Raw genomic sequence first — 23,286 nt, 5'->3', positions numbered from 1 at the left:
GTCAGTTTGACATCCAGAAAAGACGGAGAACCGTTGGCTTCCAACTCAGCTGTAAACTTTATGTTAGGATGTATATTATTCAGGTGGTCTTGGAAGTTCCGGAGGGATTCAAAGCCATGTTCCCAAATTAAAAAGATGTTGTCAATGTAACATTTCCAAACCTCTGATTTTAAAGGGAAGGATGAGATAGTCTTTTCTTCAAAATCTTCCAGGTAGATGTTAGAGAGTACTGGAGATAAAGGGTTTCCCCATAGCTAGCCCCAAATTTTGTTTGTAGATTGTGTTCTCAAATTTGAAGTATCCGGAATTAACATAGTGTGTCAATAAGACTAAGTTCTTCTTAAATACTTTGTCTTTTAATAGTGAGAGAACTTCCTCTGTAGGAACATTTGTAAATAAGGAAATTATGTCGAAACTGGACATGATTTCTGTGTCTTTGATTGCAATATCCTTAAGGTTGGAGACAAAATCCTTCGAGTTTATGATAAAGCATGATGATTTGCCGGAGAAACATTTTAGAGAAGTGGCAAGATATTTAGAAAGGTTTTTCTTCGGAGAATCAATACCTTCGACTATAGGATGTAATGGGATATTCTCCTTATGGATTTGAGATAATCCATATAGACAAGGGATCACTGGATGGAGAGAACGGATGGAAAGATGTAAATTCTGGGCAAATATATACATTCCTCGTTATTACGATGAAATAGAAAGGAAAATAATAGAATCAAAAGAAATAATCCTTAAAGCTGTACATAGCAACAGTAACCTTAGTTACAACTCGTCAGATTGTCACTGTTCTGCTATCCAATAATGATGTGCTCGAGATCTTAAATGCACACGTATGCCTAATAATACAGTTAGAGTTCTTTTTTAAACTCATCAAGGCTTGAACCTCAACAGTTATTTGCTAACGCTTTTTTGTACGGTTCAGAGCCAGTTCCTATACAGTTATCTTGCTGGTTATTTCTATGTCTTTTGCACCTGAAGAAGTCTATGAAAGATGAAACTAATCGTGTGAATAAAATCTGCTTTTATTTTTTAATTCTCGGTGTTCTAGTCATCATTAAATACTAAATAACACACACAGTGCCCATTAAGTAATGAGATTAATTTTTTACAGGACAGCTGTTTGAATAAAAGCAACAAACATGTTCATAGTTTTGATTGAAGTGAGTGTGTGTGATTGGAGTGTCATAAGTTGAATAGTGGAACAAAGATCTGTAATGAAATTTCACTGTAAATTAGGAAAATCTGCTACAGAAGTGTACCAAGACCTAAAAAAAGTTGACAGCAATGACTGAGTTGTGCACAGATGTTCCACTGGTTTAAAGAGGGGGATGGAGTCCCTGGAGAATGAACAACTCTATGTATAGCCAGTTTCTGCACAGGCAAATGAAATGTGGTGAAAACTAGGGAATTGTTGCCCATGACAGGTGAATAAAGGCTACTCATGGTACAGCTTAGTGTCAGTAAGGAAACGGCCAGATTAATCTTAGAAAACCATTTGCATGAAATGAAGATTTGTTCGAGGTCTGTGACACACGAACAGAGAGAGGGAGCACCAGATTGCATGTTGTCAAAATTTCACCCATGCAATTAACCAAGATTGCAATGTGTTGCAAAGTATTGTCACCAGTGATGAAAGTTGGTGTTTTCAGTTTGATCCAGAAATGAAATGCCAGAGCATGGAAAGTATTCTCTCTGGCAGAAGAAAGTCAGGTTGCAAAAATAATGTGTCAAAACAATGGTAACTGTTTTTTTTTCCAGAACCGCTGGAATTATCCACTGTGAATTTGTTTCAGAAGGCATCACAGTGAATGGTTAGTATTATTTAGGAGTAATGAAATGCCTGTACATCCACATGCGAGTGTCAGGAAATAACTGTTCCACAACATATTGTGGTTTTTGTTGTACGAGAATGTGCCCTCAAACTGTGCGCTGCCTCTGAAGTAGTTTCTGGCTTCAAAATCGATATGTGTGATCAAACATCCCCCCCCCTGCAATTGATAGAATGAGTTCTTGCAAACTTTTTCCTCTTCCCAAAGATGAAGTCCACCTTGAAAGGGGAGTGCTTCAGCAACATTGAGGGCATCCAATGTAGTGAGACACTGAAGGAGGTTCCTGTTCAGGACTTCCAATGTGCCTTCGAAAACATGTATAACAGATGTAAACATTGTGTGGAGTTGGAAGGAGATTATTCTGAATCTGTACTTGACAATTCCAAATATAGTTCTTTGTTTTGATATAATAATTGTTGTCTTATTACTTAATGGGCACACTGTATATGCACAGATTTGGTTCATAAAAGTCGATAAAACCCTTTGTGACAACTCATGATAGGTGTTGGGTATGCACACAGAATGGAAAGTCTGTAAGAAGACACTTCTCCATTTTTGTCTAGCTAAAGAAGCAGATGGTGTTTTCTTAGTATGATAATTTAGTAACAATGTCTTGTTACATGAATTTTTCAAAATTTACATTCCTTGGATAATGTTTAACACATGCAAAGATTAGATTATCTGATTAAATAATGCGTACAAACATGGCCACAACAATTTCATTTGTTTTTAAATATAACATCAAATTATTTGTGTAATTCAATTATTCATGCATCCTCTCCATTAGCTCAGATAATCTAGAGTAATCACTACTGCACTGCATACACAACTTTACTCTTCCAGAGTTTAAACTACAACAGAAGATATTAAAACTCCAGCATGAAATACCAAAGTAGAGTATCTTCAATTTCAACTTGTCCTCTAAAACAAAAATAGGTTATATGCTCTTCACAATGAGACAATCACCTAAATAAACATCTACTTGAAATGAAAATAATAAATTCAGAGTTCTTTACTTTTTTTTAATGTGGTTTTATTAGTCATGAGACAGTCAAATAGTTTTGTGGTAGCTTCCATAATGCTAGATATGCTGAAGAAAGACAATAATGGGTAATTTTTAGTCACTGGAATTTATTCTAGGCCTTTCTTCAGTCAGTTCAAGTTAGTCAATCTAGCTGGCAACCCAGGTTTCCTCCCATTAAAGTTCTAACTCTGCAATTCAAAAATCTTACATTTCAAATTTCAGAAAGTAATCCCAATTTAGGGTTAAGAATATGAGACTGTGGTAATGCCCCCCCCCACCCCTGTATCCAGAAATCAGCAAAGGTGAAAGAAAATATGCTGATGACTATGAGTGGAGAAACTGCATACCAATATGCTGCAACCAAAGCACTTCTGCCGACTCCATTAATAAGCACAAGGTTTTCTCAAGTACATGTATTTATTAGTAATATTCCATAGAACCACTTAATATTCTAAACTTAAGTCCATGAACAGTGACTAAAGAAAAATGCTGAATACACAAGGAAGCACCAAAAAGTTCTTTATTTTTTTTTAATAAACATTTCTCATTATCCATAATGACAAGGAAATGCTTCCAGGATTTCAACTTGATATGTACACAACCTTTTTTCCAATACACGTAAAAGATCTTAAAGAAGTTGAAAATTTTTTCACTTGGTTTATTCCATTATCCAAGTGAGAGCAAACAAAGTTTGCACGTGAAGTAACTTCACAACTGAACAACTTGTATATAGAGGCTAATGACTTCACATCACTTGCCTTAGTATCTCATAATGCGAAGCACATATCACTACAGACATGTATCATGCTATGCATTATGGAGAAGGTCACTACCAAGACCGGTTTTAACCTTTATTCAGGTTTCATCAGTGGGAGGCAGATCCAGAAGTGATACAAAGGTTGAAGTAATGCAGAAGTCATATTTCCATATACAAGTAGCCAAAAGGTGTCACCCCTATTAATAAAATACTCTGGATTAGAGATAGATGTTGAAAGTCTTTCTACTTGTTCATACCATAAATTAAAGACACCAAGAAAGTATATTCTTGGTTTAATCCTTTATCCAAGTGTAACCAATTGTCCATAAGGATATGTACTTGGTATTATGGGATACTAAGGCAAGTGGTGTGAAGTCATTAGCCTCTATATGAGTTACCTAATCGTGAAGTTACTCCACATGCAAACTTTGTTTGCTTACACTTGGATAAAGGATTAAACCAATAATATAATTTCTTGACATCTTTAATTTAAAGATGCCAAGAAATTATATTCTTGGTTTAATCGTCTATCCAAGTGTAAGCAAACAAAGTTTGTGCGTAAAGCACCTTCACAACTGGGCTACTTGTATATATAGAGGCTAATGACTTAGTCACTGATAGTCTTGATGACATCCTCGTTCAAAGAAAATTCTTTTCCGCCAATCCAAACTTTTAAGTTTGGGAACAAGAAGTCACATGGGAAAAGTCTGGAGAATACGGTAGATGTGGAACCAATTCGAACCTCAATTCGTGCAATTTTGCCATTGTGAAGGCTGATGTGTCGGATGGTGCATTGTCTTGATGAAAGAGCACTTTTTTTGTGAGCTAATCTTGGCTGTTTTTTTTTTCTTCAGTTCTTTTAAATGATCCAACAATGATGCATAATAGACTCCTGTTACTATCTTACCCTTTTCCAAATGGTCTATCATGATAATTCCTTGGGAATCCCAAAAAACAGTGGCCATCAACTTCCCAGCTGACGAAACGATCTTCGTCTTTTTTTTCCGGTGCTCTTTCGCTGGGTACTGTCCACTGTTTTGACTGCTGCTTGGACTCAGGTAGTGGTGGATCCAAGTTTCGTCTACAGTCAGGAAATGACACAAAAATTACTGCAAATTGCGATTAAACATCGCCAAACACTCGAAATGTCTTTTCGAATGAGTTTTTGATCAAAAGTCAACAATTGTGACATCCATCGCGCGCACACAGTTTTCCCATGTGCAATTTTTCATGCAGGATATTTCATGTGCAATTTTTTGTGCAGGATAATATACACCCATTCAGTTGGGATCTCAAACTACAATCTCAGCAATCTCATGCACTTTCACTTGGCAGTCTTCCACAACAATATCATGTATTTTGTCAATCACTTTCTTCGTAGTGAGTTCAGTCAAGCGTCCGGGGGGGTTCTCTTCATCTTCAATGGACCTACGATCATGTTTAAACTCATTTATCCAAAAATAAAGTCTTTAATGGTCAGAGTCCCCATGAACTGCATCTAACTTGGCTTTGGTCTGTGCGGCCATCCACGTCCTCAAATATCACTGCAAAAAACTCATTTTTCTCCATTTTTATGAAAAATGCAAACACGGCCATTTTAAATGTTTGCCAAAGGAGAACTACATGTAGCATGTGGCTAAATTTTTTCCAGGGGTGATGAAAAAGATGATACGTGCCGACACTGGCATGAATGAACGAATTGTGTTGCCATCTATTGGAAATTTACCAAACTTTTCAAACAACCCTTGTACATATCTGAAAGGGGGTGTGTTTTGCATTAAGATGCTAAGGCAACTGATATGAAGTCATTAGCCTCTACATAAAAGTAGCCCAGTTATGAAGATACTTAACTTAGAAACTTTGTTAGCTTACATTTGGATAAAAGATTAAACCAAGAATATAACTTCATGGCATCTTTAAGTTTTAGATTTTAAAGAAATCCCACAAACCACTATAAGATTAGTTTTGCCTATTTTGCAGTAGACCTCTTCCCTTAATGAAAAATCACTGTTCTTTGACAATGCATGTCATTTTGAATAATATAAAGATGAGACGAGTTCAGAGTGCTGTCAACTTTGTGTTTGACTGGGTAAGTCACTGCATTTGGGCCAGTCATTATTAGACAACAATGTCTAATAACAACTGACCTGGTTGGCCAAGTGTACATATGTGCTGTCCAATAGAGAGCACATATGTACACTTGGATATGTACGGGGTGTGGTCTGTGCGGATATGTACATTTCGGTCATCGTCTGACCATCGTCGGAACTTTGTGGGAATGACTGCTGACGTCATTCCCACGAATGACTGCAAAGTTCCGATGATGGTCAGACGATGACCGAAACGGTCCACACCCCATAAACCCTTGCCCCAGTTTCCACATAAGGATACCCTTCCCCTTCCTTCCCTCCCCTCTCCCCACAACAAAATAATATATATATATATTTATATATATATTATTAATAGTAACCCGGGTTCCCAAACTTATTTCCCGTGTCCCAAGTACATCCCCATGTTCTTTCCCTCTCTTTCCTCCCCCCCCCCTTCCACAAGAGCTTGGATTTAGAAGGCATCTTTTAACCAAAATCAAGGTATGTACATAATTTTTCAACATTTTTTATTCTGCCATAATTGCCTTCTACACTCGCCCGTAATGTCCTAAATTATATATATATACCCCTTTTGAGTTATGTTAGCCAATGTATTAAATATAAGGGACACTCCTAAACAAAAACAGGCTAAAATAGCCGTTAATTATATTAATAGTGTTTTAGAGGAGTAGCATGGGAATTTCCCAGAAATTATACTTAAGTGATATTTAATTTGTTCATTAACGATATACGAAAGGATCTGAGAGGAACTGTTCATTTATTTGCTGATGATGCAAACTTGGGTAGTGCAATAGTGAATACACATGATGTCAAAATTTTGCAAGATGATTTGGATAGATTGGAGGTCTGGGCTAAGGAGAATGGATGTCAATTTAATGTGGCAAAATGTAAGGTTATACATTTTGGGGTGAAAAGATTAGCAGCAGTTTATTAGATTGGTGGAACTGTACTCCAGGAAATTGATGAGGCACGAGATTTAGGAGTGTTGGTGGATAAGGAGTTGAAGTTTAGGGGGCAATTTGCAAAAGTGGCCAAATCAGCTCATCAAATCACTTGGTTGCTGAAGAATACGTTGACAAGCAGAGAAAAGCAGGTTATTGTTCCTCTGTATCGAGCCTTGATAAGACCCCATCTTGACTACTGTGCCCAGATTTGGTCACCTAGGTTTCTTCTTGATGGGGAGGAGGTTGAGAGAATCCAGAGGCGAGTGACCAAGATGATAGCAGGTCTGTGGAATGAACCTTATGAGAACAGATTGAGGATTTGTGGGTTGCAAAAATTGGTTAATAGGCAGAGGAGGGGAGATATGATTGAGACATTCAAATTACTAAAGGGTTTCTATAAAATTAATTCAGAAGATATTTTTGAGAACAGGGCTGGTTGTGAGAGGACTGGGGGACATCCATGGAAACTGGGCAAAAGTGTGGTTAGTAAGAGTGTTAGAGCTTGGTTCTTTACTTTTAGAGTGGTGAATGAGTGAAATGGGCTGCCAGAGTATGTGGTGGATGCTGTGAGAGTGAATGAGTTTAAGGCGAGGTATGATAGATACCGTACGAATGTCGAATAGTTGTAATGATTATGATTTGGGGCCTCACTCGATGAGTCTAAGGACTCCTTGGAGTTGCCCATAATAATAACAATTATCACTTGAAGTATAAAAACAAGAGAAATATAAAATATTTCAACATATTGTGTTTTAGATAATATTTATGTATTTTTAATAGATTGTTTGTCATAAAAACTTCTATCATGAACAAAACAAATTTATTTTGTTTATAAACACCCTGCAAACATCCATTCACGTTCACAAACGTTCTGGCGTGGGCCTGGATGGTTGTGATTGTCTGTGGAAATATTTGTGGTGGCGGTCAGCAGTAGATGGCATTGGTGTAGTTTTTTTATTGTTTGTTTCTTTGATGATGCAAGCCCTTTGTTAAAATTTCCAGAGCTCACCACTGTGTATAACTGAGAGGAGACCTCCACATAGCCATTAAAGGAATGCGGACAACCGACCAGGGATGCTGACCGAATGTCCAATCCTCACCTTCTTGCAATGCACTCTGTTGGGTACCTACCTGGATACTGAACAGACAAGGATGAGCTGACTGGCCAAATTGCATTCTTATTGGCTTAAACCAAAATACAAAATGATGGTACAACATGACAAAATTTCATGCCAACTGGGGCGTTGCCAGTTAAACAAGACCCCCATTGTTTTTGCCAGGGAACCAGGGCAAACAGCGAAAAGTCAGCTACTGGAACAAATCTGAAAACACACGCCAACTCAACATCACCAGATTTAAAGATCGGTACTATCAACATAAGAAGCCTGAATGGCAAAGAAATGGAGCTAGCTGAGGAATTAGATAAGTACCAGATCGACATAATAGCGGTGACTGAAACAAAAAAGACAAAACTGGTGAGATCTTACTGAGCAATAAATACAAAATGTTATATTCAGGCAATGACAATCAAGAAAAAGGAGTAGCCATAGTATTCAACACTAAATATGAGGCTAATCTTCTTGAATAGCAGGCAGTCTTAAGTAGAGTGATGTGGGCAAATATCACAATGGGGAACTAGACAATAAGACTTATTTGTGCCTATGGTCCCACAGAAGGTTCTACAAAGGTAGAAGTGGAGGAATTTTTTGAGGCTTTAGAAAAAGCAACTAACACAATGAAAAAGGAAAAGTTGGTCCTTGTTAAGGATCTAAATAGCAGAGTAGGAAATTATTGTGAGACATACAAAAATATTTGGGAAAAATTTGGAGAAAAGAGCAGAGTTAAAAATAATGGCAAATATCTGTTGGATTTCTGCTCAGGACATGGACTGGTTATTACTAAACACTATGTTCAACATAAAAATGTGCACAAATTCACATGGAGAGAAGAGGCAAAGAATAAAAAAAAAAGTCTCAATGACTATGTTATTGTTGATAGTGATGGTTTCTTCCTGGTGCAGGACACCAGAGTGTACAGAGGATTTGAAATTGGAAGTGATCACTATTTAGTCTTGAGCAGGATAAAAGTGAATTTCATATTGAAGAGAATAACATATAAGAAAGTTTTAAAGCTAATAAAAGTTCAGCAGCTCTCAGATGTGAACTGTAGACTAAAATACACAAAGATTATTGAAGAAAAAATGAAAGAGTTTGAGAACAGGAACCAAACCTCTGAGATTCAGTGCAAGTCTTGAAGAAAACCCTGACAGATTCAGCTAGAAAGGCATGTGGTGAGGTTGTCTGCAAGGATAGATAAATCAGAACTCCATGGTGAACACAGGAAGTTAAAGAGCCAGTGAGAGAAAAGAAGAAAGCATATCAAAAGTTCCTGGCAAATAACTCTGCTTGTGCTAGAGAATACAGACACAAATAAAAAAAGTAAGAAAGCTAAACACTGTGTAAAAGTAGCTAAACAAAAGTCATGGGAGGACTTTGGCAAGAACATAAAAAATAAATATCAAGGTGGGAAGATATTCTGAAGGTTGTTGAAGAAGCTTAGAAATGAAGGAGAGAGTGCTGTAAAAGGACTTAGAGATGACAAAGGTGACATGAAAATGGAAGAAAAAGATATCCTTGAAGTATGGAGTAATTACTTCGAAAAATTGCTAAATAAAACAAGAAGTGATAGCATAGTGCTAAAAAACACTGAACAGGCATACAGTCAGGAATACATATCCATACTTGAAGTGGAAAAAGCCATCAAAGGCTTGAAATGTGGAAAGGCAGCAGGAGTAGATGATATTCGACCAGAAATGCTGAAGTATGGTGGTATAAGTCTTACGGTGGCTGCACTGCATACTTCAGAAGTCCGGGATAGAGGAACGAATTCCCGATGATTGGAGTAGAGCTCTAGTAGTACCATATAAAAAGGGAAATAAAACTGAATGTGAGAATTAGAGAGGTATTTCCCTACTGAGTGTGCCTGGTAAGATTTATGCAAGTCAGGATCAGATCTTCACTTTATGACAAATAGTTGAAAAATCATAGGAATATAACAAAGCTCTGCATTTAAGTTTTGTAGATATGGAAAAGGCATATGACAAAGTGCCAAGAGAGAAGCTATTCAATATGCTAGAGTTATATGGTGTCAATGAGGCATTACATCAAGCAATACTCTGTCTTTATTTGAGTAGTAAGTCAGCAGTTAGAATTGAAAGAAGTATAGGAAGATGGTTTAATGCTAAATCTGGTGTCAGACAAGGATGTACATTATCCCTCCCCCCTGTTATTCATTATCTATATGGATCACATTATGAAGGAAAGTGGTATTAAACCTGATATCAAATTCAGAGATGTTAATGTCAGCTTCTTGCTTTATGTGGATGATGTTATACGTCTAAATAAATGCGCTACAATTCTGCAAGATTCCCTGACTAAATTGAATAACCGTTGTAATAGATATGGTATGAAGTTCAGCAATAAAAAGACAATGATAATAGGCAGAATCGTTGAAAATGGAAAACTTATAGAACAAGTAAAACATTTCATCTACTTAGGCATGATTTTTAGTGAAGATGGTAAGTTAAATATTATTATTATTATTATTACGGGTATCTCCATGGAGTCAGTAGACTCATCGCGGGAGACCCAAGCTAGCAAAACAATATCTGTCATATCTCTTCTTGAATTCATTTACAGATGAAGAGCTCACAACAAAGTCAGGCAATGAATTCCACTCATTCACCACCCTCCAGGCAAAAAACCTTGTTCTGACACCTTTGTTAACCACACTCTTCTTTAATTTCCAGAGATGACCTCTTGTTCTTCCATCACTATCACACAGCTGAAACATTTCCCCTGCATCAATCCTATAAAAACCTTTTAGTAATTTGAATGTTTCTATCATATCCCCTCTTCTTCGCCTATCAACCAATCTCTGCAATCCACAAGCTCTCAATCTATCAATGTAGGGAGCATTTTTTATATCACTCACCAACTTGGTCACTCTTCTCTGAACCCTCTCCACAGCCTCCTCATCTCCAAGGAATCCAGGTGACCAGACCTGAGCACAGTAATCCAAATGTGGAAGTATCAATGCTTTATAAAGGGGAATAATAACCTCTTTATCTCTGGATGTCAGTGTGTTCCTCAACAACCAAGTAATCCTATGTGCAATCTTGGACACCTTAGCAATGTGTCCTCTGAACTTCATCTCCTTATCTACCAATACCCCTAAGTCCCTAGCCTCATCAATCTCTTGGAGTACCTTTCCATCGATGTAGTACACAGCTGGTAATCTTTTAATCCCAAAATGCAAGACTTTACACTTTTCCACATTGAACTGACATCCATTTTCTTTTGCCCATTTTACCAGCTTATTTAAATCCTCCTGCAAACTTTCAACATCAGCTTGATTTTTTATTGCACTACACAACTTTGCATCATCAGCAAACAACTGAATATCTCCCTTTAAGCCGTTTCCTATATCATTTATATACAAATTAAACAACATTGGCCCAAGCACAGAGCCCTGAGGCACACCACTGGTCACCTGCCTTATTCTGGACTCGGCTCCTCCATACACCACCTTATGGTATCTCTCCCTGAGCCATTCTCCTATCCATATCACCAATTTAATATCCATTCCCATCTGCTCCAATTTGCGTAACAGTGTTCTATGGGGTATCCTGTCAAAAGCCTTAGCAAAATCCAGAAGTACCACTGTGTAGCCAGTTCCTTTGTCCAACTCTGATGTTATTCTATTATGGATAGTTAATAGATTGCTAAGGCAGGATCTACCTTTAACAAAACAATGTTGGCCTCTATAGAGTATCATATCCTGATCCACCCATTCTTGAATTTTGTCTTTAACCAACTTTTCCAATACTTTTACCACTACTCCTGAGATGGTGATTGGTCTGTAATTCAATACTGCAGTTTTAGAGCCACCCTTATGCAAAGGAACCACTTTGCCTAACTTCCACTCCCTAGGGACCATACCCGAGTTCAAACTTAAATTAAATATCCAGGTAAGAGGGGTTGACAATTCATTTGCACATTCACGCAACACCCGAGCTGATATTCCATCTAAGCCTACCGCAGTGTTTGCATTTAAGTTTCGCAATATATTTAATACCTCTGATTCTTTAGCTTCAATTCTCACATTAGGTATTGCTATAGGTATAGAGATATCCTCACTTGGGTGATAGACTTTTGAGAAGTGATCACTCAGTAACTCGACTATTACATCTGATTTTGTCACCTCAATACCATCAGCACCCACTAAGGTTATCCTTCCGAAGTCATTCTTCCTCTTACTTGCCACATAGCGGAAGAACTCTTTGGGATTACCCTTGATCTCTTTGGCTAAGGTCTTCTCATAATCTGATTTAGCTTTTCTTACTATGCTGGTAACCTTCCTAGCTTGAGCCTTGTACTGCTCATGGGTGTCCTGATCACCCTTCTCCTTGTAAATTCTCCATAACATTTTCTTTTTTTGTAGTTCAAGCTTGATACTACTGCTCATCCATCTAATGCCTGCCTTGTTTGACCTCCTGACCATGGGGACACAATCTGATATTGCTTTCCTCAGATACCCGCTGATTTTATCCCAAGCACTGCTAACATCTTTCCCTTGCAATATGTTCTGCCATGGGATGGCTGCAAGCTCACTCCGAAGCTTGTTATAATTGCCTAACCTGTAGTTTCATACATACCCCTTCTTAATAGAAAAATCCACAGATTTTGCAACCTCCCAAGTCAATACCACATGATCGCTTTCACCAACTGGAAATATGGAAATATGGAAATAGACAAGACCACAGAATCAACAAAGCTGGTATGGTAGGAAGTCAATTGAATAAAGTCATATGGAATAAGAGAGAAATTAATCGGAACACTAAATTAGCTGTATACAAGACAGTGTTCAAGCCAGTTTTAACTTATGGATCTGAGAGCTGGGTCAGAAGTAAAACACTTGACCAAAGACTAGAGACCCAGATATGAGTGTCTTGAGAAAGATTAGAGGCGTGAACAGATGGCATCAATGGCAATATCATATTAAAAATGAGGATATTAGGAAAGAACTTGACATTGTCAGCATCCAGGAATGCATTAGCAGAATGGACGAGGAAAGATTAGCGAAACAAGTTTTCTCTGCCAAGCTGGCAGGAAAATGACCCAAAGGTAGACCAAGATATAGGTGGATTGATAAGGTACAAAGTGTCTTAGATGATAGAAATATAAGATCTGATAATTTTGCAGTCTTGACAAGTAACAGGCTGATTTGGAGGAAAATTGTAGATAGAAAGTTAGTAATGATGTAAAATTTTCATGTAGTACTATCATATCCTATACACCTCTTTAGGGTACATGGCAGGGATTTGATAATGATGATATTTCAGTAATGTCACATTGCCATCTTCATGGGAACATACAACCATGACACATGCACATAGGCACTACAAAAAGCAAATGAAACAGAAGAGAGACAACTACTGTTGTTCCTAGAGTCCTAAAGGTGCCCCCTAGCAGGCTATATTGGGTTGTCTTGGCTGTTGGGTTGAAGTTCTCGAGATGCAAGCTTCCCAAATTTGGGGCATTCTCATGCACCCAAATTTGTTGAGTTTTGGAAAGTTATTTAGAGCTAAGACTGCTTCCATGAACAATCTTTCATATTTAAATTTGCTGAGATGTATGAACGTGTCTTTCTTCCAACATATTCTGTGGCAGTTGTCCAGAGCATGGTCTGCAAGCCCAGAGTGGCTGTACTGGTGAAACCAGATTTAGTCTTTGTGTTCAGAAATCCTGAAATTTCCTGTCCTGCCTGTTTGACCAAAGGAGGACAGTTTACAGCTGCAAGAGACATGGTATACCCCAGGTAGGTCTAGGGCAAGTGGTCTTTGGTGGAACAGATAAGGGATGCCAATTTTTTATATGGTTTGTAACAAGAAGTCAGGTCATTTTTTTTTGAAGATTTTGGTTAACTTTTCAGGTGTCCCAGATATAGTGAATGATGATGGATTTAGTGAAGGGGGGGGGGTTGTGGTTAACTGGTTTTAATATTTTTTGGGAGTTGTAGCCATTGGCTAAGAAAATGTTAAGGATGTGGTTTAATTCAGTGGTTAGGGCATTGTCATCTGAACAGATTAATTTTGCCCTGTTATATAGTGTTTTTATAACCCCATATTGGTGGTGGGGGGGGGGGGGGGAATTGCTGGTGAATGTATCTGTCTATATGGGTGGGTTTGTAAACAGAGAAAACCAAGGATCCATCAGGCTGGCGAGTGATTAGAGCAGTGGCTCTCAAACTTTTTGAAGTCGGGGCAAATTTAAAATCCTACAAATAATTGTAGGCGCACTATATACAAATTTCTGAGAAATATGTTATAATAATTAAGTCAAATATTACAGAAAAAAATAATGCGATAAAAAAAAAAATAAAATGAAACATACTTTAAGTTTATTCATTCTTGTGTTTATGAGAAACATGAGCCTGATGTGTCCTAGCAATTGCTTCAATGTTTGGGCATATATTTGAAAGGCAAACTCTCATTTCCTCATCAATACATTGAAGAGTTTGTCTCTTTTTACACTTAATTGTGGTGAGGGTAGAAAATCCTAATTCACATAAATATGATGTTGAAAATTGTAGTAAAATGTTCAAAGCTTTTTTTTTTAGATATTGACACATATTCTTCTTTTATAGAAATCCAAAAGGCTTCAAGAGACAATTCTTTATGTTTAATCATCAATCCACGATCAGTGGATATAATAGCTGTCAGTTCTTCTTCTTCTGTTAATGTTAAACCAAAATCACTCTTGAAGTTTCCATAAATGGGTTTCTAATCCAATCGTATTGTTCAGTGTTAAGTGATGGAAAATAAGAACTCGATTTTTCTTCTAAACTTTTAAATGTTTAACTATTATTGGAAGTGTTTCATTTATGCAAGTGTTACTTACCAATGGAAACATTTCCAAATTACTTTCAACAGCTTTTCTTTTCCAAATCTGTAGTTTTCTCTGAAACGCTTTCATTATGTCAGTGGATGTGAGAATATTTTCTTCTTTACCTTGCATACTAGTATTCAAAATATTGAGCTGCTGAAATATATCGGCCAAATACTGTAACCTGGCAATCCAAAATTCGCACCGAAGGAGGTTACAAAAATGTAATTGTTTCATCTCTTCAAAAAACACAAGTTCTTGTCGTAGCTCGTGTACACGGGTAAGTACTTTCCCCCTTGACAGCCACCTTGGTGTGTAAAAGCAGCCATCTGTGTTGTGAATCCATATCGATACAAAGCTTTTCGAATAAACGCGATTTGACAGGTCTTGTTTTAATAAAGTTTTTACCATCTGAACAACTTGATCTAAAACTTCTCTTAATTTTTCTCCCAATGTTTTTGCGATCAAGGCCTCTCTATGAAGAAAGCAGCGAGTTACGATAACATTCTCATTTTGCTTTTTTACAAAAGATGTAAGGCAACACTGCCTACCATGGAAGGGGCTCCATCTGTACAAATGCCTACACACGACTTCCATGTTAACTGCCATTTATCAAGATAGCTATTCAAAATCTTAAAAACGTCCTCGCCTTTTGTAGACACAATTCTTTGCAAAAAAGAAACTGATTTACTATTTGATCTTCATTAATAAAACAGACGAATGCTAAGAGTTGCGCATTGTTGGTAATGTCTGTTGACTCATCAACTTGCAATGCAAAATTTGAATACTGAAGTTTATTACTGCATACATTTTTCTCGATATCAGAAGACATTTCTATAATACGCCTGTGAACTGTATCGTTGGACAGAGGAATCTTGCTTATTTTCATTGTTGCTTCATTTCCTAGCATTGTCATGACCATTTTTTTGCATGCAGGCAAAAAAAGTGACGCACCTAAAATATGATCTTTCATATTTTTTACTATCAGTTCTGAGACTTGATAAGCGATTTGAGCTTTATCAGAAACAGTGATACTTATAAAAGAATTTGCCGCTTTTGTTTGCTGTTCAGATAATCTCTTGAAAAAGCTTACAGATTTATCTTGTAAATTAGAGTGTATAGTTAAAATGTTTACTCAATTTACTAGGAAGCAATGATTCATTTGCCATTTTACATCCACATACTAAACGTAGCGGCAAAGGATGATCTTCACTTCCGGTCCAAGTGAAACCAAAGCTTAAATAACTTTCATTATATTTGTGAGTAGGCCGCGATTTTGCTTTCTTACTTGCACTTAACTTTTGCTCACTTCCAGAATCTGATTCTTCAATATCACGCTTTTTTTTGAGAAATGTATCCATTCTATTTGGGTGTATTTATCTGAAAATAAGTCATATGCACATAACATCTGTTTCCAAAACTTTTAAAATAAGTAATATACACAACAAGAATAAAACATTCTTATTCTCTTTGCAAGAAAAACCACTGTTAATTAACATAATAATGATGTGTTGACAAAAAGAGCAGTATATCCATAATGAAAAGGTATAATATAAAGAACTATATTTATTTTTATATCTGGACACATATTTCTCTGGAATACCACAGGGCGCACCCGGAAATCTTCTAGGGCGCACCAGCATACCCTTTGAGAACCACTGGATTAGAGTGTCTAGGAAAGAGAGACTATTGTTTTCCTCTTTATCCAAGGAGAACTGGATTCTGGGATGTCGGTTGTTGGAGTGTATCTGAGCCATGTGGCCAGATATCGAACACATCATCAAAGTAGCAAAGCCAAACAGTGAGTTTTTTTGTGGTTTTGAGTTTAAGGCTTTCTCTTCAAAAGTCTCTGTAAAGAAGTTGGCCAGGGGTGGGGAGAGTGGTGAACCCATGGCTGTCCCCTCTGTAGAATTTTCTTTGCCAAACGAAATAGCGTGAGTTCTTTCTGAATTGAAATAGGGCTGAGATAAAGGGAGGAAATTTGGCTTGGATGAGCAGGTTTCCTTGAGTGGAACATTTGTGAATAGGGAGGAGACGTCAAAACTGACCATTATGTCAGTGTGTTTGAGTGTAAGGTTTTCTATGCTGGCTTTGAAGTGGGCTGAGTTTTTTTTATGTATTGAAGGTGTGTTGCCAGTATAGTGTGAGAGAGCTTTGGCCAAATGTTTAGCTAGTTTGTATGTGGGGGAATCAATGCCATCCACTATGGGACGTAACGGCACATTTTTCTTGTGAATTTTTGGGAGTCCATAAATACATGGGGGGGGGGGTATGGAGTTATATGGTTTTGTTAGTGATTTCCATAGGCCAAGAAGTTTTCTATACTGGCTTTCAAGTAAGCTGCGTTTTTTTTTTTTATGTGTGTGATGGTGTGTTGCCAGTATAGTGTGCGAGTGCTCTGGGTAATTTGTATGTGGGAGAAATCAATGCCATCCACTATGGGACGTAATAGCACATTTTGTTTATGTATTTTTGGAAGTCCATATATTCGAGGGGAGGTTTAGAGTTAAAAGGTTTTAGTTTGTTGGTAACTTCCACAGGCCTTCTTAAGGAGCCTTTGGAGTGTTCTAATTTGAGAGTTGGTGGGATTAAACTGAATAGGGAGGTAGGTAGCCCGATCTAACAATAAAGCAATAAGATTACCTGTGTAGTCGGTTTGGTTGAGAACCACATTGGCATTTCTTTTATCCACTTTGGTGATTACTATTTCTTTGTTTTTTCTTCATTTTTATTAGAGATTTATATTCTCCTTTGGATAGGTTGGTTTTTGGTGGTCTTGCTTTGGTGAGAATACAAAGAAATAGTAATCACCAAAGCAGATAAGAGAAATGCCACTGTGGTTCTCAACCAAACCGACTACACAGGTAATCTTAATGCTTTATTGTTAGATCGGACTACCTACCTCCCTATTGAGTATAATTGCACCAGCTCCCAAATTAAAACACTAAAAAGGCTACTTAAGAAGGTCACTTCTTGGCCTGTGGAAGTTACTTACAAACTAAAATCTTTTAACTCTAGACCCCCCCCCCCCGAATATATGGACTTCCATAAATACATAAACAAAATGTACCATTACATCCCATAGTAGATGGCATTGATTCCCCCCACATACAAATTAGCCAAAGTGCTCACACATTATACTGCAATACACCATCACACATAAAAAACTTGGCACACTTCAAAGTCAGTATAGAAAACCTCTCACTCCAACATACTGACATGATGGTCAGTTTTGACATCGCCTTCCTATTCACAAATGTTCCGCTCAAGGAAACCTTAGAGCTCATCCAAGCCAAATTTCCTCCTGATATCTCAGCCCTATTTCAGTTCACAATGAACTCAGGCTATTTTGTTTGGCAAGGAAAATTCTACAAACAGATAAAGGAGACAACCATGGGTTCACCACTCTCCCCACTCCAGGCCAACTTCGTTATGGAGACTTTTGAAGAGAAAGCCTTAAACACAGCCCCACAAAAACCCACTGTTTGGCTTCACTACATTGATGATGTGTTTGCAATTTGCCATATGGCTCAGATACACTCCACTCCTTAACACAATTAAACAATCAACACCCCAGAATCCAGTTCACCTTGGAAAATGAGGAAAACAACAGTCTCCCTTTCCTAGACACCCTACTTACTCATCAGCCTGATGGATCCTTGATTTTCTCTGTTTACAGAAAACACACAACCATACAGGCCGATACATTCACCAGCAATCCCCCCCCCACACACACACAACAATATGGGGTTATAAAATCACTATATACCAGGGCAAAATTAATCTGTTAAGACGATAATGACCTAACCACTGAACTAAACCACATCCTTAACATTTTCTTAGCCAATGGCTACAAAAAAACCCAAAAAATATTAAAACCAGTTAACCACAACCCCCCCCCTTCATAACAAAGATTACACTAAATCCGCACCGTTCCTTATATCCGAGGCACCTTGGAAAAAATTACAAAAATCCTAAAAAAGAAAGCCACGTTAGGACAGACTGTTAATGGAATCGGCCTCAGCTCTAAAAAACTTTCCAAAACTCAACAAATTTGGGTGCATGAGACTGCCCCAAATTTGGGAAGCTTGCATTTCGAGAACTTCAACCCAACAGCCAAGACAACCCAATATAGCCCGCTAGGGGAGCACCTTTAGGACTCTAGGAACAACAGTAGTTTTCTCTCTTCTGCTTCATTTGCTTTTTGTAGTGCCTGCATGCATATGTCATGGTTGTATGTTCCCATGAAGATCGCAATGTGACATTGAAGAAATGTAGGAGGTATTTATTAAAGTTTCTTTTAATTAATATTCCAGTATACGTTGTAAATTCCATAAATAATTTAATAGTCAGGTAGATAAAAATATGATACTATGAGGGACAACACGGATTTGTGAAGGGTCAGTTATGCCTTAGTAATTTACTAACTTTTGATAATAGAGTAACAGCCGACTGATTAAAGGAAATGGCTACACGATGATTTTGCTGGATTTTGCAAAGGATTTGACAGAATACCACATGGAACACTGTTATGCAAATTAGAAAAAATAGGAATGGATATGACACTAGTTAAGTGGATAATAGGATGGCTGCTGGACAAATATCAAAAAGTGGTATATGGTGGGGCAGAATCAAGGCAAAAACAAGTGACTAATGGTGTGCACAAGGTTCAGTGCTAGACCATTGCTGTTTAATTTGCACATAAATGATATGGGAAATAACTTTAAATGAAATATTCAGTTGTTTGCTGATGATGCAAAATTAGATAGAGTAATAGTTAATCGAGGCAAGAGAGCTTGCAAGACAATGTAAATAGGCTGTCACAGCATGGACAAAAGGTGTCAGTTTAATGTTGAGAAATGTAAATTTATGCATTTTGGGATAAATAGATTATAAGCTGTGTATCACACTGATGGCACCGTACTCTAGGAAATAGATGAAGCTAGAGATTTAAGGGTGGTCGTAGACAGAAAGTTAAAGTTTAAAGGACATATTGCTAAGGTAGCCCATAACAATACTTGGCTAGTGAATAACACATTAACGAGTAGAGATAAGAAGTTGTAATTCCTCTTTATAAGGCCTTGATACGCCCACATCTGGATTACTGTGCTCAAGTGTGGTCCCCTGGGTTTCTTCGGGATGAAGCGGTGGAGAGAATTCAGAGGCGAGTGACCAAGATGGTGAGTGGCCTGTGGAATGTTCCCTGTGAGGATAGATCAGAGGTGTGTGGATTCCACAAATTGGTTGATGGGAGAAAAAAGGGAATATGATAGAAACATTTAAGTTTCTTAAAGGGTTTTATAGGATAGACACAGGGGAGCTGTTTCAGCACTTGGCTAGAGGGACCAGAATAAGGGGGAGGGGGTTATCCTTGGAAGTTGTATAAAGGTGCAGTTAGTAAAGGTGTGAGGACTAGATTTTTTTGCTTAGAGAGTTGTGAATGAGTGGAATGGGTTGCCAGAGTCAGTTGTGAATGCTTTGTGTGTTAATGAGTTCAAGGAAAGATATGATTCATTCATGTTAGAGGTTTAATGGAATATTAACAGCACTGAGAAAGGATTAAAACACTAATTTTAATACTTCCAATATTTCGTCTCCATCACAGAGACATCTTCGGGGATTACAAAACTTTTTGTAACAACACACACACAAATACAATACAAAGTGAAACTAAAGTCCTATCTAGGTGGTGCGTCCCCTATGGGCATTTGCAGGTGGCCTGAGATGTAAAGAGGGATCTCTGATAATTAAAGTTTCCCAAATTTTGGGAAGTTTGAAACGCACGTATGAAAGATATGATAGATTGGGTCTCCCGCGATGAGCCTTCGGACTTCATGGAGGTGCCTATATAATAATAATAATACTGATTTATTAATGCTTCCCCACCTACTTAGGCACTGCTAATTGTTCAAATGACCAAAAAGAGAATACTGATATATTCATGTTTAGCGAATTATAAAAAAATAATTGTCAACACTCTTCTAGATCTTCACTCACACATGCACAAGAGATGTTAAGGATTTACATTCTTCCATTGCAAAAAAGTCATTAAGAATAAATATCAATTTTAGTGTCTAAATTCAGCTTTATTTTTTAGGCATCTGCAAATCTTGCATATAAAAGTATACATTAAGCATCAAGAGCATAATCTGTTTCACCTTGCTGAACATAATAAAGTGATTCTTCTCCTCTTGGCGATATCAAGATGGGGTCATCATTTTTAAATTATACAATTTTTAAAATATTTTATTTGCACATAAATGCAAATTTCCCAAACTTACCAAATGCATTAACATCAGCAGAAAAATTTTTCCAAGGAATTCATCTTAATTATTACATGACATCTCCAAGAATTCACTGAAGAAGGATGCTGTACAAGTCTCCACCTTCAGCACTTAATTTATCAACTACTACACAACACCATCTACTATCCACCATTACTACTGTTTTTTGTGTTTAGATTGCATGTGTTCTCTTGTTAATTTTGTCTGTATGCAGGATATATATTAAAAAAAAAAAATGTAGTTTCTGATAAGGAAAACCATGATAACTTTGTATGAAATCGGCTAACTCACCTTCAACTAAAAAAGTCCACATAAAGGTTCCTCTTTCCACGACTACAATCGAAGTCTCGTTGTTCTTCCAAATATGGTATAGAGACACTTAAGCAAATTTGTTTAAGGTAATCTTCGTAAGAAAATAAGTATTTGTTTTAACTGCTATAAGAGCTTGTAATAAGCAATATAGTACCCCACACTTAGAGAGCTTCGCTTGGAGACTTGCCAAGAATAGTCGATTCATGCTGAAGGGGAGAAAGAAATGAAGGACGTACGAATTGGTCACCAACACGCGAAATCACGTATAAGTAAAATTTTCCAACTGTTATACAAGCAACATAGTTAACACTTTAAAATCTACAATGATCATAAAAGAGAAGTTAATTTTCCTACGTGTAATAATAAACAACTCATCCCACAATACGGATTGATTACCCTATTATCGGAATGGATTTTCCTGTTGACATGCGCAGAAGTGTCGAAGGATCTTAAATCTGTGGGCGTACTATACAACCCAGAAGGTGACAAATAAAAAATTGGGACCAGTAGTTAGTTCAGGAATGAATTGTCACCTTACATAACCACAGGTTCACCTGGAAGGAAACTTGCGAACTAGTCCCATGGCCTATGTTTTATCTCCTAATGGGAAACAGAGCACTTCGATATTACGTTCCGACTATGCAATGAGTGGACGTTTTTTTTTTTTTTTTTTTTTTTAATGTTAAAACTTCCGATTCGCACTGTCGAATTCCTTTATTATTCATGCGTGTAATTCTATTCGATTCGTTTCATAAGTGCCTATGGAATATGGCCAAAAAATTGATGATAATACAAAATTTTTCACGTAAGGTCGTAAGAAAGAATTTTTATGTGAGCTATCAACAATGCAGTTTGCATAAATATCAATTACACTAGTATCAAATATGTCGACTAACTTCAGACAATGCAAGTAAGTACACTCGTTTTTCAAGTACTTAATATCAACGTACAGAGCGGTACGTTGGTTTTCACTGCTATATATATGCACCTCTTGTCAATAATATGAAAAGATACGCCATGTCACGATTTAAATAAAGTCATTATAATTCAAAACTCAATTATTTCCATGTAAGCTAACATTTGTTTTGATAATTCTATCGCGGGGGGGGGGGGCGCTGGACATTTAAATATACTGTACATTAATTAAGAGAAAATAGCTACTAGCAGACAATATTGCTTAAACATTCGATAACTTCTATAATATTCATTCTATTCTAGTCATAACAAAAGCTAAATAAAAAGAAAAATAATAATAACTCGCACTACAAAGTCACATACTCACGACAGCCACAGAAGCCACCCAATTTAATGTTACATATAAAATAAATAATTTGGTTCCTCGAAAACCATCAATGAATAACTGATTCAACTTTCATTACACAAACACTCTACAGCCATCAGTTAACAAACCAAGTACAACGTAAAACGGTGCAGAATGGATAGCCCATACCCCGCCCAAAATTTAACGTCTCTGCGCATCTATGCATAACGTATATACACACTCACGCAGAACGTTACTGGTTTGATGGGTGAAGAATAAATGCTTTTCATACTCCTCTTTGTCTGGGAGGGAAGTGCTTTGATCAGTGGAGAGTTGTTGAGCTTTAAGGTCACCCTGGAAGCGCAGTGAGATTAGCTGTATTCAGCTGAGCATAGAATTGACTCTGGTCGTTTGTATTTGTAGAATTCTGCTTCATTGTAATCTGAAGCTTGCCTGACCAGCGGGTTTGGAAGATTGCTAGTCGCGGTGAAGAACTTTTCTGCTAGATCATGCAGGAAGGGTATGATATAGGGAGTGTTGACTTCTCGGTGAATCTGGGAGTTTCGAATGAACCATGTAGCATGAAGAATCATTCTCAGGTTTAGATTCTGTATCCTCTGCAGCTTCTGAATATTTGTATCCAAGGTGCGTAAGTGATGACTGGGCGTATTATCATCCTGTATATGAGTAATTTGTTCCCAGTATCCAGTTTGCTTCTTCTGTTGATCATGGAGTAGAGTTGCGGGATTACTTTGGATGTCTTCGAGATTATGTGTTTTATATGACTGACGAATTGGAGTTATTTG

At 37.3% G+C, this 23,286-nt stretch overlaps 1 protein-coding gene across 8 annotated transcripts in view; it reads right to left on the bottom strand.

The window, feature by feature from the left end:
* The window catches only part of fzr (fizzy and cell division cycle 20 related), a 218,067-nt gene extending 195,456 nt beyond the window's left edge, over positions 1 to 22,611 (bottom strand). For 3 of the 8 annotated variants that reach the window (XM_090409798.1, XM_090409806.1, XM_090409805.1), the window contains exon 1: positions 22,498 to 22,611. The gene's annotated coding sequence lies outside the window, so the exon portion shown is untranslated. Of the gene's footprint in view, positions 1 to 21,198; positions 21,426 to 22,497 lie in introns of all 8 variants that reach the window. The other 5 variants (XM_090409799.1, XM_090409802.1, XM_090409800.1 and 2 more) reach the window with 4 other exon arrangements.
* Positions 22,612 to 23,286: the final 675 nt, after the last annotated feature.

This window comes from Typopeltis vanoorti, chromosome 20, assembly GCF_054136105.1.
Source record: "Typopeltis vanoorti isolate ZY-2024b chromosome 20, IOZ_Tvanoo_1.0, whole genome shotgun sequence".
NCBI classification, from domain to species: domain Eukaryota; kingdom Metazoa; phylum Arthropoda; class Arachnida; order Uropygi; family Thelyphonidae; genus Typopeltis; species Typopeltis vanoorti.
Note: the sequence above shows the minus strand (reverse complement) of the source record. Positions and strands in the feature narration are given on the sequence as shown.